Raw genomic sequence first — 15,631 nt, 5'->3', positions numbered from 1 at the left:
CAAGTTCATGTGTTTACATTCTTTATATTTCACATATGAAAAAAAAAACCTATCTGGTAGTTGTTTTAATCTTTTTCACTAAACATAAACACCTCCAGTTCTATGCATTTTGTCCTGAAAACCACAGTATGCCCTTTCAAAAGGGCTTGGATATTGTTCTTCTTTCCTATGTGTGTGACCCTGATTCAAGCCTGTCTTCTACTCCATTGAAGGAAGCTTTAGTGCTGTGATCTCTTTAACTCTCTGCCTCTCTCTCTCTCAAAAAAAAAAAATGTAGAATAGTATTCCATTTAGTGTATGTCCCTTAACTTCCTTATCTAGTCTTCTGTTGATGGATATTTTAGTTGTTTTCACTCCTTGTCTATTGCAAATAATGAAGGTATGAATATAAGGGTTTTTATGTGACTTAAGTGTTTTATTAGTATTTTCAATTAATATTTTTGATTTTTAAGATCAAATTTTTGCTTATTTATTTCCTTTTACCAACCAGAGAACTGCTCAGTTCTGACTTATGGTGGTACTAGGGACTGAATCTCGAACCTGAGAGGCTCAGTCATGAAAATCTTTTGCATAATTATACTATTTCCCCAGTCCAAGATAGCCTTCTCAGAATTTCTAACATTCAGTTCTACTTTGTACTATATTATATCTCATCCTCATCTGAAAGTTATTCTAAGATTTCACTGTATTCTAAGGTTTGGTCCACTTTTTTTGTCTCTCATTTTCTATGCTTTCACTTTCTGTTGTTACTTTTTGAAATTTTTAAAATTTATTTTCCCCATTTTTTTTTGCCCTTGTTGTTTTTTACTGTTGTTGTAATTATTATTGTTGTTGTTATTGATGTCATTGTTGTTGGATAGGACAGAGAGAAATGGAGAGAGGCGGGGAAGACAGAGAGGGGGAGAGAAAGATGGACACCTGCAGACCTGCTTCACTGCCTGTGAAGGGACATGCCTGCAGGTGGGGAGCCAGGAACTCAAACCCGGATCCTTATGCCAGTTCTTGCGCTTCATGCCATGTATGCTTATTACACTGGTTACCCGCCAGACTCCCTTAAATTTTTTTAAATTATCTTTATTTATTTATTGGATAGAGACAACCAGAAATTGAAAGCGAAGGGGGTGATAGACAGGAAGAGAGACAGATAGACATCTGCAGCCCTGCTTCACTTGTGAAGCTTCCCCCCTGAAGGTGGGGACTGAGGGTTTGAACCTGGGTCCTTGAGCATTGTAACATGTGCTCTCAGCCAGGTGTGCCACCATCTGGCCCCTCTTTTTATTTTCTAGAGAACATTTTTTTTTTTTTTTTTACTAGAGCACTGCTCAGCTCTGGCTTATGGTGGTGCAAGGGATTGAACCTGGGACTCTGAAGCCTCAGGCACGAAAGTCTCTTTGCATAACCATTATGCTATCTACCCCAGCCTGAGAACATCTTTTAATAGTTCTTTGAAGAATATGTATGTATGAGTTTTCTTGGGTTCTGAAAAGTTTTACAATGTTTTCACTTTGCTACTTTGAGTAGCAGTTAGATGAGGGTCAGAATTATTTACTTACCTGGGATAAAAATTATAGTTCTCAAGACTTCAAGGGCATTTTTTTTCTAGCATCCATTGTTGCTTAGGAGAAGCCTTATGCTATTCTGACTCTCATCACTTTGATTTTTAATTTAAAAAATTTTTTGGTCCAGAAGGTGGCATGGTGGAAAAAAATTTCTTTTTATTATCTTTTTAAAAAATTTATTTATTGGATAGAGATAGCAAGAAATTGAGAGGAAGGAGGAGATAGAGAGGGGGAGAGACATTTGCAGCCCTGCTTCACCACTTGTGAAACTTTCCCCTGCAGGTGGGGACCAGGGACTTGAACCCAGGTCTTTGAGCATTATAACATGTAGGCTCAATCAGGGGCGCCACCATCCGGCCCCAATCACATTGAAAAACACCACCTTTTCTTTCTGTGAAGACTTATTCAGAATTTCTTTTTGTTTCTAAGGATACAAAATTTCTAAAAGTTGCTTAAGAAGCATTCTTAAAAATTTAAATTAGGGAGGTGGGTGGTAGCACTGTGGGTTAAGTACACTTGTCGCCTAGGCAGAAAGTGCGAGGACCAGCATAAAGATCCTGGTTCGGGGCCCCAGCTCCCCACCTGCGGTGAGTCATTGCAAAAGCAGTGAAGCAGGTCTGCAGGTGTCTGTCTTTCTCTCCCCTTCTCTGCCTTCCCCTCCTCTCTCCATTTCTCTCTGTCCTATCCAACAATGATGACATTAGCAACAATAATAAATACAAGGGCAACCAAAAGGGAATAACTATTAAAAAAAAAGACTGTCTTAAAAATTTAAATTAATGTACCTTATATTTTTAGAGTAGTTTTATATTTACAGAAAGCTCTGCAAATGATAGTTTCCATGTGTCCTACTCCATATGTAATAGTCCTCAATTAGTAAGTCTTCTATCAATATGTTAAATTTCTATACTTAATGGGTCAGTATATTTTAAACTAAAATCCATAGTTTTATATTTCCCTTTTTCTTACTAAATGTCATTATCAATCTCAAGATCCCATCTAGGTTATCCCCTCAGCTGTGTTTGAAATGTTTTCTTAGCATCTTTTTGGTTGTGAGAGTCGCTCAGACATTCTTTGTTTTTGATGACCTTGACAGTTTTCTGAAGTACTCATCCGCTATATTCTAGAATGCTTCTTTCTTGCAAGGTTTCTGAAGTTTTCCTCACAATTTGACTGGGGCAAGAGTGTTTAGGGGAGGATCACAGAAGCAGAGTGCCATTTTCATTACTCATGTCCGAAGTGTGTACTGTCAAGCTGACTTATGACTGTTAATGTTGACCTTGATTGCCTGACTGAAATAGTGCTTTTCATTTTTCTTCCCCTTAAAGTTTCTTTGCTCCTTCTGTTCATACTGTACTTTTTAAAAAGAATTCACGATGGGTAATATGCATTTAAAGAACAGTTAATACTCTGTCCTCTAGAGCATACGAAATGTTGATATATCACTTACAATTATTCTACTTTTTAAAAATTAATGTTTAATAATGATCGCCAAGGTTGTGGGATAAAAGGGGTAACATTCCACACAATTCCCACCACCAGAGTTCCATATCCCATCCCCTCCATTGGAAGCTTCCCTATTCTTTATCCCTCTGGGAGTATGGACCAAGGATCTTTATGGGGAGCAGAAGGTGGGAGGTCTGGCTTCTGTAATTGCTTCTCCACTGGACATGGGCATTGAAAAATGGATCTATTCCCCCCTGCCTGTTTCTGTCTTTCCCTATTGGGGTAGGGCTTTGGGGAGTTGGGGTTCCAGGACATATTGGTGAGGTTGTCTGCCCAGGGCAGTCAGGTGGCATCATGGTAGCATATTCTACAAGGAAGATTTGTCTCTACCCTCTCCATTTATTAATCAATTTAGTCACTTATGCAAGTGTGGACATGACATTATATACTTTTTATTATAATGAAATACTACTTTAGTTATTTCCTCAAATTGTTACACCAGTAGTCACTGGCAGTTCTTTCAGGAGGCTTCTGTGCTTGTTGATACACTCCCATCATTGTAGTTTACATTGTGTTTTTAGCACTTTCTTCTTTATGTCACTACAAGAACTCACCTTGTATATTTCTTGCCCTAGTCCTAAAATTAGTCGCTTCTCTAAGGAGTCCTTGTTTCTTTTATGAAAAAAAAAAATTAGAACTCAAGATCTGGGACTTAGGTGTTTTTGTGTTTACTGGCATGTCATTGCTTCTGGGCTCTGTCAGTTGGAACAGAACATAGAAATACCTATTAGTATCTACTAAAACACATATAGAAACATTTCTATATTTTTAAAAGATTTATCTATATACCTGAGAGAGATAGTGAGAGTGTGAGAGATCAGAACATTGTTCAATTCTGGCATATGATGATGCCAGGGATTGAATTTACTATTTATTGGTCCTCAGGTCTGGTGTACTATTATTAGACTATGTTCTACCCTTCTCATCCTTCCCCCTATTTGTTTTATGTTTTCTTTTAATCAGTGATTTAAAAATAGTTTGCAATTATCATAAGATTACAGGAGTATAATTGCATACCAACCCACCTCCACATTTTTTCCCTCCCCTTCAAGGGGGGGAATCATAGTTCCTCTATTTCTGATGTTCTTCCTTCTACATGAATAAGTCTACTTCCTTGACTGGAATGCATTCAAAGTATTCCTCATATTCTATAAGTTTTCCATTTTCTCATCAAGTGATCATTTGAAATTAAGAATTTCTTTCTTAGTTCATTTCTCTAAATTAAATCGAGAGTTTTGTATTGCTTCCTATTTCCTGACAATGTGTTTCCTAAAGTCTTCCTTTTGATATTACTTTTGGGTTTGCATCATTCAGTGTCAGACATTCATCTTGGTTTTGCAAACCCTCCATTTTCCTGTTGTTATCCACTTGTTTTGCTTTCTTGTTGTTGACCAAATGTAGTGCTTGATTTTTTTTTTTTTTTTGTCTCCAGCATTATTGCTGGGGCTCGGTGCATGCACTACAAACCCACTGCTCTTGGAGGCTTTTTAATTTTTTCCCCCTATAAGACAGAGTAGAGAGAAATTGAGAGATGAGGGAGAAGATAGATAGATAGATAGATAGATAGATAGATAGATAGAGACCTGTAGAACTGCTTCATGAGCGCTTCCACACTACGATCATCATCTCTGGCATTATGCTATTCCACTGCAGAATACTGTGCCCCAGTATGGTTCCGTAGCCCCCATGTCCACTTGGTCGATTCCAAATTATATTCCTCCATGAGGATAATTTCTGGAACCATCCATTCCACCCCGGTCCCATGGCTGCCAGTTCTTAGCAACATCGCCCCGCCAGATATTCGTCGGGATGCGGCATCATCTAAGTTCATTTCCCACGTCTCTGCTCGACCGGACCTGCCAATATACGCGGATATCTTCGCCCACCCTGTCCAACGCTTGACGTCTCGTCACCCAATCTGGTCTCCTACGCCTACACTGAACTTCTCTGTTCCAGGCTCTTGGAAACAGAGCTGGCAGTCAGCTGAGGTAAAGAACAAACACCTCATCACAGACCCCTGCAAGCGTCAACCCGGCTTTGACCTAGCACGTTATGATTGGGCCCTCCTCGATCGCTATCGAACAGGCCATGGCCGGTGCGCCGCTATGTTCCATCACTGGGGAGCCAGAGACGACCCGAACTGCCCCTGCGGCTCCAGACAGACTATGACCCACATAGTCAACGATTGCCACCTCTCCAGATTCAAAGGAGGTCTCGAAACTTTACATCAGGCTCAACTGCTGTTGACTGGCTACTGAAGAAGGGCAAACGCTAGAAGAAGAAGACTGCTTGTTAAATGACCCTTGCCCCCTACAGGTGTGGAACCCAGGGCTGGAACTAGGACCTTGCAAGTCCTTGTGCTTCCTACTCTGTGCGCTTAACCAGCTGGCCACCGCCTGGCTCTGCTTAGTTTTTCTTTGTAAGTGAGTTGCAGAGGGGAGGGAGGCGCTCTGAAGAAGTGACATGGTGCATCATGTACCTTAAACAGAGTCCTAGTCTGAAAGGTAAGGGACTAGAGAGCCCAGCTCTCCTCTTCTCAGATTGATTCCTATAAGGGAGGTCAATGTTACTTTTCTTTTTTTTTTTTTTTAATTTTTTATTTAAGAAAGGATTAGTGAACAAAAGCATAAGGTAGGAGGGGTACAACTCCACACAATTCCCAACACCCAATCCCCATAACCCACCCCCTCCCATGGTAGCTTTCCCATTCTCTATCCCTCTGGGAGCATGGACCCAGGGTCATTGAGGGTTGCAGAAGGTAGAAGGTCTGGCTTCTGTAATTGCTTCCCCGCTGAACATGGGCGTTGACTGGTCAGTCCATACCCCCAGTCTGCCTCTCTCTTTCCCTAGTAGGGTGTGACTCTGGGGAAGCTGAGCTCCAGGACACATTGGTGGGGTCTTCAATCCAGGGAAGCCTAGCCAGCATCCTGGTGGCATCTGGAACCTGGTGATTGAAAAGAGAGTTAACATATGAAGCCAAACAATTTGTTGAGCAATCATGGCCTGCAGGGCAGTTTGACCCTTATCACCAGAGTCTGTGTGGCTGGCTGTTGGGACATCCTGCTTTTTGATAGGCTTCTCTGATGCTTTAGGCTACAGTGCTCTTGCTGGTTCCTGTGAACAGTTACCTACGTGTTTTTTTTTTTTTTTCTTTTTCTTTTTTTCCCATCAGAGCACTGCTCAACTCTGGCTTGTGGTGGTGGTGGTGGTGGTGGAGGAGTATTGAGCCTAAGACTTTGGAGCCTCAGGCATGAGAGACTCTTTTGCATAACTATTATGCAGTCTGCCCACCCACCTGTTTCCTAGGTTTTGCTCTGGGGCAAGTAGCTTCTACAGTTCGAAACAGCTGTCCGAAGTTAACTTTTTTGGACCACTTGGCCCCTGAGTGGTTCTGGCAAGCTCTTTAAATTTGCTAAAGGCATTTTAAGTGATTGCAGATGTGACACCTGTGGGCAGTGGCAGTGCAGTGCTGCATTTCCTCTCTTGCTGTTGGTTGGCTGCCACATAGAGACCTTCCTCAAGTGACTCATGAGCTACTTTTCTTTCATTCTACCTCTTCTCTTAATTTACCTATAATCTCTCTCTCTGTGTCTGTCTTTCTCACTCTCTCTCTCTCTTCTCAAGGAAATTAAGCCCATATCTCAGGGATTTGTTATGAAGACAAAACTATATGATGTGTGGAAATTTCATCTTATGTTGCCTGGTACCCAGTAAGTACACAACTCCTAGAGATACTGATTAGATAGATATGTCACACACAGAGAAAGAAATTAGGTGTCATCTTCTGAAGGAAGGATTATCAAAAGATTATAGATATTTTACAACAGCCACAATAGTTTTAATATTTTTATTTGGGGGGGTAAATTCCTTAGACTTTTCTGAGTATATGATCATATTTATGAATAAATGAATTTTCCCTTTTCTAATCTTTCTAACCTTCCTCAACCACACATTCCTTTTCTTATTAAGCAGACCAGTGTCACTAGTAAAATACTAAAGATGTATTAAACCTAGTTTAGTAAAATACTAAAACTTTTATTTGCAATAGAGTTGTCTTGTGGTAACTATACCAAGTTTTATAATTTTCTTTTCTAGGAATCTTTAGTAAACATTTACATTATTTTATAATTAGAATCACTAAATAAAAATGACACTTTATTAACTGCTTAAGGGGTATTTGGGGGCCCTGCGGTAGTGCAAGAAGATAAGCACACATAGTACAAAGCGCAAAGGGCCCAATCCCTGGCTCTCCAAGGGCAAGGGGGTGTGGCTAATTCACAAGCAGTGAAGCAGATCTGCAGGTGTGTCTGTCTTTCTCTTCCTTCTCTACTTTCCCCTCGTTTTTCTGTCCTATCCAATAAAAAATGGTCGCCAAGAGCAACGGATTCATGCCAGCGCCGAGCTCCAGTGATAATTCTGGTTAAGGATCCGGGTTCAAACCCTCAGCTCCCCACCTTCAGGTGAATCGCTTCATGGGCAGTGAAGCAGGTCTGCAGGTGTCTTATCTTTCTCTCCCCCCTTGTCTTCCCTTCCTCTCTTGATTTATCTCTGGCCTATCCAATAGCAACAATAAACAAGGGGAACAAAAGGGAGAAAATAGCCTCCAGGAGCAGATGTAGTGCAGTCACCAAGCCCTAGTGATAACTGTGGAGGCAAATAAATAAATAAATAAATAAAAGGCACCCGCAGCCCTGCTTCACCATTCATGAAGCTTTCCCTCTGCAGTTGGGGACTAGTGGCTTGAACCCGGGTCCTTCCTTGTTCCCTGTAGTGTGAGCACTTTACCAGGTGTGCCACCACCTGGCTCTCATTCATTATTTCTTTCACAGGTATGTTTCTCTAATTTATTCTTTTAACAATTCACTCAAGGAAAAAAAAAATTGGAAGCCTGCTCTATGTACAAGGGCTGGAGACACAGAACATCCAAAACAAAGAATATTCAGTTCTCACAACACTCACAATCTATGATAAGAAGCAAATACTAAGTAAATACTTTTTAAGATATATATGAGTGATCATTGGTGTGAATGTTGTGAAAATTTATCAAAGGTGCCTTATAAAAGGGTAGAGTCTAAAATGTGTCTTTAACACTGTGATTCTTGGTCAGCTAAAGTTTAATATATATATATATATATATTTAATAACTTTATTGAAAGAAACAATAATTTACAAGACATCTGCTGTCACAGGAGTAGTTTCTCATTTCCTAATGATAGGTGCCTGAGCATCATTCCTACCACCAGCGGAAATCTCCCTCTTCTCTCATGTACTGCATCCCTAATGTTGTAAATGACGTCCAATTAAAATGACTTGTCAAGGCAGAAAATAAGGAGTTGAAGCAAGGCATTTATTCTTTTGCAAAAAGACGTGCCGCCAACAGTGGCCTTCAGACAGCAGCACGCCCCCTTCACCCTTTCCCCATCTTTTATACCTGACGCAGAACTGCCTCCTCCACCCCTGGGCTGGGCAGCAGAGCTCACAATCTGCCCCTTGTCTAAATAAGGAGAGGAGGAAGAGAGTCTGAGGGTCTCTGCTGGAGGATTATCAAGCGCTGCAAGGAACTATTATCTGACCTAAAGGATTCAAAACTACTGGCCACAGGGGGGGGGGGGGGTCATAGATAACAATTTATAAAAAGAATTTTTGTACTAAACAGCTGTTCTATTCGTATTTCTTTGAAGAGAAGGTGTAACCATCTCTCACACTAAGGCTCTCTAAACTTTCTCTTAACCCCACTCCCACTTTACAGCCCTTGGATCTGCTGCAATAGACTACAGTGAATTTAATTTCCTTTTGTAATTTTTAATAATGTCTTAGTAATTGAATGAATACATCTATAGAGAGAAATTGAGAAGGAATATGGAAATAGAGAGGGAGAAAGACAGAGAGACAACCTGCAGCACTGCTTCACCACTTGCAAAGCTCCCATCTGCAGGTAGAGGCTAGTTTAATTTACGTAATATGTGCACCTATCTGGGTGAGACACCACCTGGTCCCCACTAGTTTAATTTTAATCCTGTATATTTTTCTTTTCTCTGTTTCTTTAGTTTCACCTATGAGTAAAATCATCTGGAACTCATCATTCTCATTCAAAGGGATTTTGAAAAAAGTTATTTCTGTATAATACTGATTTTTAAGATTCATGTGTGTGTGTGTGTTTGCCAGGAATGTCATGGCACATTTTTGCATAGGAAAATACATCATGAATTTTCTGGGAAATATCTATATGTATACATATGATAATACCCTAACTAATATATATTTTCATCATACAGTCCTTATTAAAGATCTTTCATACTTAAAACATTTATTTCTATGTTCAAACTAAAATAAATTTCTACTATGTGCACTTAACCCAGTGCATCACTGCCCGACCTAAAATAAATTTCATTGATTTTCATATGACCAACACACAGTAAGAAATTTATCTTTTTGTAATTTTGTTAGTTGGAGTATTTTCATTTCATTTGTATAAAATAATCTTTTCAGGGGATAAAATAGTGTTTATTATTGCCAAAATATGAAATAAAGACATGTAAGAGTCAGAATTCCTTAAGGAATCCATTCATAGTCTATAGAAGTAGATTTGAATACTTCTTTCTCTAGTATATGCTGGATAACAGGAGACATTTTTATTTCTGAAAAAAACTTGATCTGAATTGATCCTGAATTACACATTTTAATTATTACTAGCATAATGAGGTTTATGGGATACTTACTTGATTCTTTAAAATTAATATTCTGTCATTTTCAAGAAAACTGAAAGCATTTTTGTGTGATGAGGAAATGAAAATTTTTATTTGAAATCACAATAATCTTTCTTTTTTTTTTTTAAACATTTAAAAATTTATTTATAAAATGGAAATATTGACAAGACCATAGGATAAGAGGAGTATAATTCCACATAGTTCCTACCACCAGAACTCCGTATCCTATCCCCTCCCTTGAAAGCTTTCCTATTCTTTAACCCTCTGGGAGCATGGACTCAGGATCATTATGGGGGGCAGAAGGTGAAAGGTCTGGCTTCTATAATCACTTCTCTGCTGAACATGGGCGTTGGCAGGTTGATCCATACCCCCCAGCTTGTTTCTGTCTTTCCCTAGTGCAGTAAGGTTCTGGAGAGGTGATCACATTCCAGGACACATTGGCAAGGCTATCTGCTCAGAGAAGCACAGACTATTTTGTATCCTTTTATATTCTCTTCTTGTTAGTTCAAACCCAACATGCTTCCCCTTTTCAGGAATGTAACTCTTACCTTTATCTTTACTCTACTGTTCAGCTTTGTAAATTAATGGAACTTCATGCAACACTGAATCAAGAGATTAAAAATGGCAGGATAAACTCATAAAAGGATGAGACATAAAAATACACACATTTGTATCTTCCTGAACTTAGGTTATACTCAAATATTTTCATGTGTGGAAAAATGATTGTCTGCAAGTTTAACAGACTAAGCCAACATTTTCAAGAAAATGACTTGGATACTATGGGTACTATACTATGGATACTATGGTCCTTATTACTACTTTTTTTTTTTCTTTCCTCCAGGGTTATTGCTGGGCTCGGTGCCTGCACCATGAATCCACCGCTCCTGGAGGCCATTTTTTCCCCTTTTTGTTGACCTAGTTGTTGCAGCCTCCTTGCGGTATTATTGCCATTGTTGACATTGCTTTGTTGTTGGATAGGACAGAGAGAAATGGAGAGAGGAGGGGAAGACAGAGAGAGAGGGGAGAGAAAGATAGACACCTGCAGACCTGCTTCACCGCGTGAAGCGACTCCCCTGCAGGTGGGGAGCCGGGGGCTCGAACTGGGATCCTTATGCTGGTCCCTGCAGTTTGCGCCACGTGCGCTTAACCCACTGCGCCACCGCCCGACTCCCCCTTATTTCTACTTTTAAGTTTTGATTTTTAAAATTTTTTTTGTATATTTATTTATTTTTTTCCCTTTTTTGTTGCCCTTGTTAACTAACTTTAAGTTTTAAAGTAACCTAAAGCTGCATTTCTTTTTTTCCCGTTTTTTAAAAAAACATTTATTTAAAATTTTTTAAAATTAATTTTTATTTATTTATTTATTCCCTTTTGTTGCTCTTGTTGTTTTATTGTTGTAGTTATTATTGTGGTTGTTACTGATGTCATCATTGTTGGACAAGACAAAGAGAAATGGAGAGAGAAGTGGAAGACAGAGAGGGAGAGAGAAAGACAGACACCTACAGATCTGCTTCACAGCCTGTGAGGCGACTCCCCTGCAGGTAGGGAGCCGGAAGCTCCAACTGGGATCCTTAAGCCAATCCTTAACCTGCTGCACTACCACCTGACTCCCCATTTCATTTCTTTTAATAAGACTGAGATACAGAGAGAAAGGGAGACCAAACCACAACTCAACCCTAGCATATGGTGATACAGGGGATTGAACCTTGGACCTCAGAACCTCAAGCATAAAAGTCTTTTGCGTAACCATTAGGCTGTCTCCTTGCCAGACATTTTATTCCTGAAAACAATTATAAGTTAATGTCATAGAAGGTCTTATGATTTTACTCATCTAGTAAAGATATAGTAAATACTGAAATACATGACAGCTTCTTTAAGAAAATGTAAAATGAAGTTTATAGTCTTCTTAAAATATTTCAGCTGATGCCAACAGAAATCACAACTTATGTAACCAGCAGCAGTGGTCATTCTAACTTGGATAGTAACACTGGCCCAAGTCGTCTTCTTACCTAAGGAATCTAAATTATCTAGTGAAAGTTTGGTTCTACCGTGAAGAAATTTTTATAAAAGCTACACAAAGTAAAACTTTGACTCAGTTTAGTGTATTGCACCAGAGCAAAGGACTCTGGAGATTGGAGGAAGGTGTGGGAACATCTAGCTCACAGAGGTAAAAAAGGACAAGTTCCGGCTGAGACTGTTTTGCAGACACCTATCACTGGGCAATGAAAAAAATAAAACATATCTATGTGTCAATAGCTGTACTGCAATCCATTAACCCCTCAATAAATAAAAAGACAATAACAATGAACAACAACAAAAAAAAGCTAAACGAGGGCCAGAGGTAATAGCTTACTTGGATACTTGGATGGTGTGCCGCTTTGCCAGACATGTGACCTAGGTGCGAGTTTAGCCCCCACCGCATTGAAGAAATCTTTGGACTGTGGTCTCATTCCCTTTCTCTCTGCCTACCACTATGTAAAAACCAAACCAAACAAGCAAAGAAAAACTACATGAACAAAGCTGCCATCCAGTGCCACACAAATACAGGTTACACAGAAAAAAAAACTTTGATGATCAAGGCACAAAAGGTTCCCAATATCAACATAAGCCCAAACCGAGGAGTGCTGTGAAGTAGGAAGAATTTATTTGAATGGCCAGAGAGATGGTGCATTGGACTCTCAAGTATAAGGTCCTGAATTCAATCCCTGGCATCACATAAACTAGAGTGATGTCTGGTTCTTTCTTTGTCTATCTCCTATCTTATTCTCATTAATAAATAAATAAAACATTTTTTAAAAAGAACTTATTCAATCAAAATCCTTTTTAAAAAATTGTCACTGTAGATTTTTATAAAATAGCCCAATGATGGCAGGGTCTTAGTTTCATGCAGAAGTACTGTTAAGGAGATGTTGAAACTATACCTTTATTCCTACAATATGTCATAGTGTTCAAAACAGGCATTCTTCTTTATCAAGGATTCTACAAAGCACCATTCAAAGCCTACATAAGAAAGAACCAGACAGTTAAGAACCAAATTCCCTACCCCACTAGGGAAAGACAGGAACAGTCTAGGGGTATGAATTGACCTGCCAATCCCCATGTCCAGTGGAGAAGCAATTACAGAAGCCAGACCTCCCACCTTCTGCACCCTATAAAGATCTTTGGTCCATACTCCGAGAGGAATAAAGAAAAGGGAAGCTTCCAATGGAGGGGATAAGATACAGATCTGGGGGTCGGGCGGTGGCGCAGTGGGTTAAGCGCATGTGGCACAAAGCGCAGGGACCGTTAAGGATCCCGGTTCGAGCCCCCGGCTCCCCACCTGCAGGGGAATCCACAGGTGGTGAAGCAGGTCTGCAGGTGTCTATCTTTCTCTCCCCTTCTCTGTCTTCCCCTCCTCTCTCCATTTCTCTCTGTCCTATCTAACAACAAATTGTGTAAACAAGGGCAATAATAATGACCACAATGAAGCTACAAGGGCAAGAAAAGGGGGAAAAAAAAATGGCCTCCAGGAGCGGTGGATTCATGGTGCAGGCACCGAGCCCAGCAATAACCCTGGAGGAGGAAAAGAAGAAGAAAAAAAAAAGATACAGATCTCTGATGGTGGGAATAGTGTGGAATTTTACCCTTCTTACCTCATGATAAGTACATTGTGTCATTTCAGGTACAATATTATGTCCCCTTGCTTTTCAGCAATCTCTTCCAGACTTGAAATCATCCTGAATCCAGTCTCTGTGATAATATTGCTGGGGTAAGCACTAAGTTTTTCTTCTTCAAGTATATGGCTGTGGTCTGGCTTTATTAAATCGTAGAATTTATACTGTGTAAATGAGCAGACATATCAGGAAATAGATCAGTTCCAGGGCAAGGTTGGCCAGAATGAGGTTAAGAGACAACCTGCTGGCCTGGGGAAGGGAATGCTATATGCTCAGGACGAAGAGAAGGGTGTTGTATGTATGTATGAACAGGAGAAGATTTGTTATGATGACTGTAGGAAGAGGCTAGAACCTGGGTCTAAAGTGAGCTTGCAGTTGGCAAGAGAGGTGTTTGATGTCCAGAAGGGGGTCGTCATCCATACCCTGGGTGAGATTCAAAGGGCTGTCCTCCATCCTGTCCTCTGCCGCCATTTTGTGCTATCTGAGGTCCCCATCAGGCCTGCCCCAGGAAAATTGCCACCTTCTTAAAGTTGTAATTCTAAGGTTACATTTTTCATTCTTAAGGCTGCATACATGTAAAGGTTCTAAGCTAGCCTTGGCTCACCAACATTTGATATTATCATTCTGTCCATTTTGTTGTCTTCTTTCCTGAATCTATGCTTTTTCCCATTGCTGTTGCTGGGTTCCTGGTTTTATTCTACCACTGATCACCTTATTAACAGTTGGAATTCCTTTGCTTCTTCTTTCTTGTTGGACTCCGTGCATGCCTGAGGCTTCTAGGTCCCAGGTTCAATCCCTCATACCACTATAAGCAAAAGTTGACCTGTGCTCAGAGAGAGAGAGAGAGAGAGAGAGAGAGAGAGAGAGAGAGAGACCTTCCAGGTTGGTGCTCTGGAATAGTATGAGAAATACTATAGCATCATGGAAACTCTAGTGATTTGGTCTCTCTTAATGAAAAACAAAGTTTCTTGGGAGCAATGTAATTCCACATATGTGAGTACCCTGTCTGGCGCCCCCCCCTATATATATATTTAAATTTTATAGAGATTTTGGACTGGGAAGTCACTCACCCAGTAAAGCACTTGATCTTGTATGAGGACCTGAGATTGAACCTCTGGTCACCACATGGAAACACTATGCACAGGAGAAACTTCACAAGTTGAGGGAGTGGTGCTGTTATTTCTTTCCTTCCCTCTGCCTCTTCTTTGCTCTCATCCATTTTCTGGGGGGAAAAGTTAACTGAGAATGAGGGAATTGTGCATTCCTGAAACCCCAGAAAATATCTAGTGACAAAAAGAGGGAGAGGGTGTAGGTGAAATGAAAACTATAGACACATTTGATATTACTTCATTCTGTGCATACTACATATGTATACATATGCTCAAGATTTTTCTGCATATTAGAAACATGTATTTATTTGATGAGAGAGAGAGGATGAGAGAGGATGAGAGATACCAGAGTGCCACTCAGTTGAGGCATCTTGTGGTCCTTTAAATCAAACCTGAGACCACTGGGACTTCAAGGAATGCAGGCCAGTGTTCTAATACTAACTGAGTTCCCTGCACCCCATTCTGCTGCATTTATAATAAAGCACAGAGATAGTTAGGTATTAGTGAACATTCTTAGGGTCTATACATTGCACCTATCCAGATATCTTTTTTCACTAAATTATCTTTTTTTTTTTTCTAGTCAGGTTTAAATATCTTAAATACTTGAGGGTTAGAGAGATCTTCTTATTTTTCTCTCTTTTCCTTTACATTAAACCCATATTTTTTCCTGAATACTCTTTGTTTTCAGTACCCAACATTATGTTTTGCCTTGAAATTTCCAGTCTAGACATGTGATTCAACTTCTGTGAGCTATGGTACCTTTTTCATGGTTTTTTTTCTCTGTTATGACAATAATTCCTCTTCTTTGCTGTAATCAAGGCTAGTCACATATTTTCAGCCTGCCATTTTCTGCTGTCTCTCTTATCAAAAAACATTTCCAATGCTCCACATTATATTAAAAGCACATGCTGTCTGAATTGTGAAAAATATCCTGCAAAAAGAATGTAACATACTTGGGTAGTCTGTGGAATTTTTTTAGCTAGTTATTTCTGTGAATTAGTTGTTTGTGATACAGTTAATAAAACAGTATCTCTGGGGTTGGAAGGGCTGTTGGTAAGGATGGTATACTTGCTTTCTTATGATCACAACCTATAACT

General features: G+C 39.8%; 1 pseudogene; it reads left to right on the top strand.

The window, feature by feature from the left end:
* The window catches only part of LOC103112518 (E3 SUMO-protein ligase PIAS2-like), an 83,832-nt pseudogene that overhangs the window by 53,379 nt on the left and 14,822 nt on the right, over positions 1–15,631 (top strand).

This window comes from Erinaceus europaeus, chromosome 13 (genome assembly GCF_950295315.1).
Source record: "Erinaceus europaeus chromosome 13, mEriEur2.1, whole genome shotgun sequence".
NCBI lineage: Eukaryota > Metazoa > Chordata > Mammalia > Eulipotyphla > Erinaceidae > Erinaceus > Erinaceus europaeus.
Note: the sequence above shows the minus strand (reverse complement) of the source record. Positions and strands in the feature narration are given on the sequence as shown.